A 4,055-nucleotide genomic window follows, 5' to 3' on the forward strand; every position below is an offset into this window, starting at 1 on the left:
AATAAAAATGTAGCGTTACAGGAATAAAGAGGGCTGTATGGAGGATAAGCACACATACAGGGGATGCAGATAACCGGGGTCTCTATGAGGCAGGATCCTGGCTTTGGGATGAAAAAGTTAATAAAATAGATAAATGGGATATTGATAACTTTGAAAATATCTTGTTTGGTTTAAGGAAAATTGGGAAACTGGTTGACTCATGGTCATTTTATTGTACTTAAACTAGTACTATGCTTAATGACAGTCTTTTGTGTTTTTTAGATCATCTGGCAAAGAGATTTGCAGAGTGTCGGGTGACCGGCAAAGAGATCTGCAAAGTGTCAGGTGTAGACGACGGGAGGGGTCGCAGAGGTAGCACAGATTGGAGTATAACATGCAGGAGGTAAGTTACCATACTCTCTCTGCACATGTTACATCTGCTCCACCTGCAGTGTACATGGTTTTGTCCATTAGAGAATAAATTTGCTGCTGCGATCAGGTCTGAATTAGGTCCAGTGTATGATACTAACATCATAGGTTCTCAAACTCGGTCCTCAGGACCCCACACAGTGCATGTTTTGCAGGTCTCATCACAGAATCACAAGTGAAATAATAAGCTGCACCTGTGGGCCTTTTAAAATGTGTCAGTGAGTAATTAATACACCTGTGCCCCTGCTGGGTTACCTGCAAAACATGCACTGTGTGGGCTCCTGAGGACCGAGTTTGAGAACCTGTGCTAACATGATCCTAGCACTAGGGAAGATAAAACCTGGAGCAGATAACTTGGGTCTCTATGAGAAAGGATCTCGGGTTTTGGATAAAAAGTCAATAAAATAGATAAATTGCAAATGAATAAAAATAAAAGTACGTAACTAAATGTAGTAGTATAATTATAATTACAGGTTGAGTATCCCTTATCCAAAATGCTTGGGACCAGAGGTATTTTGGATATGGGATTTTTCCGTATTTTGGAATAATTGCATACCATAATGAGATATCATGGCAATGGGACCTAAATCTAAGCACAGGATGCATTTATGTTACATATACACCTTATACACACAGCCTGAAGGTAATTTTAGACAATATTTTTTATAACTTTGTGTATTAAACAAAGTTTGTGTACATTGAGCCATCAAAAAACAAAGGTTTCACTATCTCACTCTCACGCAAAAAAGTCTGTATTTCGGAATATTCCGTATTTCGGAATATATGGATATGGGATACTCAACCTGTATACACATAGTATGTCTGACCAAGAAATTCTGGTTATTTATTTAGATCATCATTTGGCAAAGTTCTGGCAAAGAGATTTGCAGAGTGTCGGGTGACCGGCAAAGGGATCTACAAAGTGTCAGGTGAAGACGACGGGAGGGGTCGCAGAGGACTTAGTGACTGGAGAATAGCATGCAGGAGGTAAGTTACCATACTTGTGTAATTGTGTGTGTAGTGGGGGGTACTGAGAGCACCGTACAAAACATAGGGTCTATGGTGGGGGAGAGCAGACAATACAAAACATGCAGAAGGGGGCAACTTTGTATAGCACATACAGATGGTGTGGGGTCACAATACAAAAACATGGAAATTGTGGCATACTCTATAGGACATATAGAGGAAGGACATACACTTTTGGGGGCTGCGAGATGTAGTACATACTGTAATACAGAAAAACAGGAAGGTGGGGAGAGCAGGATACAGCACATACAGATCGGGGGAAGAACAATACAGATCGGGGGAGATAGTGAAATTACTGACATTTACAGTATATCAATGAACTGGGGGCAGGTGTACAAAGCCTGAGAGAGTGGTAAAGTGGAGAGAGAGAGAGATAAACTAACAACCAATCAGCTCCTAGTTGTCATTTTTCAAACACAGCCTGTAACATGGCAGTTAGGAGCTGATTGGCTGGTACTTTACCTCTCTCCACTTTATCACTCTGCAGGGGGGCTTAATACATCTTCCCCATAGAATAACCAAATGATGAAATGGTACAGGATGGTATAAATGATGTGAATTGGAGCTGTAACAAGTGACTGATTCCCTATCTCTGCCTATAATAAGGGTGACATAGTCCTTTCCCTGGAGTCCTTCTCCTTACCACTCAGGGGGCCTGATTCTGATGCGGACGCAGAGCTGCTGTTGCACCAAGTGGCTCAATGCTTTTTTAGTGTGCATGCGTGTAAGCTGCACTGCGCACAAAATTAAATCAAGCTCACATAGAGGATCCCATCGCAACGTGATTGACGGAAGTCAGCGTTTGAGGTGGTAACGGGGTGGCTAACTGTATACAGGCGTGTCAGGTCCGTTCAAACGCCGTTCCATGTGTGTGCATAAATTACCCATTGCGACCTGTGTTGCTGCTGGAGAGCCCCCTGTGTCTAGGAGACTTGCTCAGCCTACGACTGCTCAGACTCACAATGCAATTGTGAACGGCAAGATTGCAGCAGCGATCGCTTCAACAACCACAACTGAATCAGGCCCACAATTACACCATTATATTTTACTATTTTATCACATTTAACAATAAGGGGTCAGTTTAATTAGGTGCGAGTTTGTCTTACAACAGCCGCACTTTCCGGTAGCCCCATAGGCTGAATCTGGCCACGAAGGGTGTGAGTTTGGATGCTGTTGAAACGTTGCAGCAATGGTAACTCGCACCTAATTGGATTGACCCCTAAATGTTAGCAATTTGTCGTTTTTATTATTTACTGGTCAAATTTCTTTTCTGAAGGTAACCACTAATTACTATAAGAGAGAACTTATCCCCCCCAATGTGTGTATTGTATAAAAACAATGGGCCCTTTGGGATAATTGTCCTTATTTTAGGCATTTTCCATGTCCTCAGTAGTTAGAGTAACATATTTACATAGAGAGATTTATCTCTCTACACAACCACACCACTGTTTGCAGTTTGTCTCCCTGCTTGTTCATCCACTAACAATGATTTTTCATCTCTTCCTCTTCGTCTACACGCAGCGGGTGATCCCTGAATAGCTGCCCTGGGAGGAGAGCTGCGGACACATGCTTCAAATTTTGGGACATATGCATTACCTATTAGGAGATGCAGTAAAGATGCCGGCTGTCGGGTTTACGGCAGTCAGAATACTGACACTGGGATCCCAACACTCTTCAGAATCCCGACGTTGGAACTCAGAATGGGCAAGGATATCGACGCCCGTATCGACGCCCCACGATCATAGGTTTAGGGCTGGGCAAGGGGGGCTAGGTTTAGGCATCAGGTACAGGGGGGGGTAGTTAGGTTGCGGGGGAGGGAGGGTTAGGTTTATGCGTCAGGCGGGGGGTTAGGTTTAGGCGTCAGGTGGGGGGTTAGGGTTTAGGCTGCAGGTGGGGGTAGGTTAGGGTTAGGCTGCAGATAGGGTGGGTTAGGCACCCACGGGGGAGGTTAGGCTGCGTGGGAGGGAGGGTTAGGTTTAGGCATCAGGCAGGAGGGTTAGGTTTAGTCATTAGGTGGAGGGGTTAAGTTTAGGCTTCGGGTGGGGGGAGCTTAGGGTTAGGCACCCCTGGTGGAGGGTTAGGTTTAGGCATCAGGTGGGGGGTTAAGTTTGGGCTGTGGGTGGGGGGAGGTTAGGGTTAGGCTGCGGGTAGAGGGGTTAGGGTTAGGCACCCCTGGGGGTGGTTAGGCTGTGGGTGAGGGAGGGTTAGGTTAACGTATCAGGCGGGGGGGTTAGGTTTAGGCGTCAGGCGCTGGGTTAGGTTCAGGCTGCTTGTGGGGGGAGGTTAGCGTTAGGCTGCGGGTAGGGTGGGTTAGGCACCCCTGGGAGTGGTTAGGCTGCGAGGGAGGGAGGGTTAGGTTTAGGCAGCAGGGACGGAGGGGGGGGGGGGTTAGGCTGTGGGAGAGGGAGGGTTAGGTTTAGGCAGTAGGGAACACCCCTTACTCACCCCTGTTGGTCTTTTCTGTACTGATATCCCGGCATCGGTATGACAACCACCGTGATCCCATGCGCTGGGATAACATACTGACCCCTCTATTAGTACACCTCTTAATGCCCAGAGGGAAGGGCGATCCTGAGGCCATGGTTTCCCAGAGGTTTCCCCCCAAGGGGGTTTTCCTCTCC

General features: G+C 46.3%; 1 long non-coding RNA gene across 1 annotated transcript; it reads left to right on the forward strand.

Moving 5' to 3' along the window:
* Positions 1-265: 265 nt before the first annotated feature.
* Positions 266-3,212, forward strand: LOC134956707 (uncharacterized). Its single transcript, XR_010186112.1, has 3 exons — positions 266-382; positions 1,261-1,395; positions 2,956-3,212. It is a non-coding gene; the product is annotated as an uncharacterized LOC134956707 (long non-coding RNA).
* The last annotated feature ends 843 nt before the right edge of the window (positions 3,213-4,055 follow it).

This window comes from Pseudophryne corroboree, chromosome 9, assembly GCF_028390025.1.
Source record: "Pseudophryne corroboree isolate aPseCor3 chromosome 9, aPseCor3.hap2, whole genome shotgun sequence".
NCBI classification, from domain to species: Eukaryota; Metazoa; Chordata; class Amphibia; order Anura; family Myobatrachidae; genus Pseudophryne; species Pseudophryne corroboree.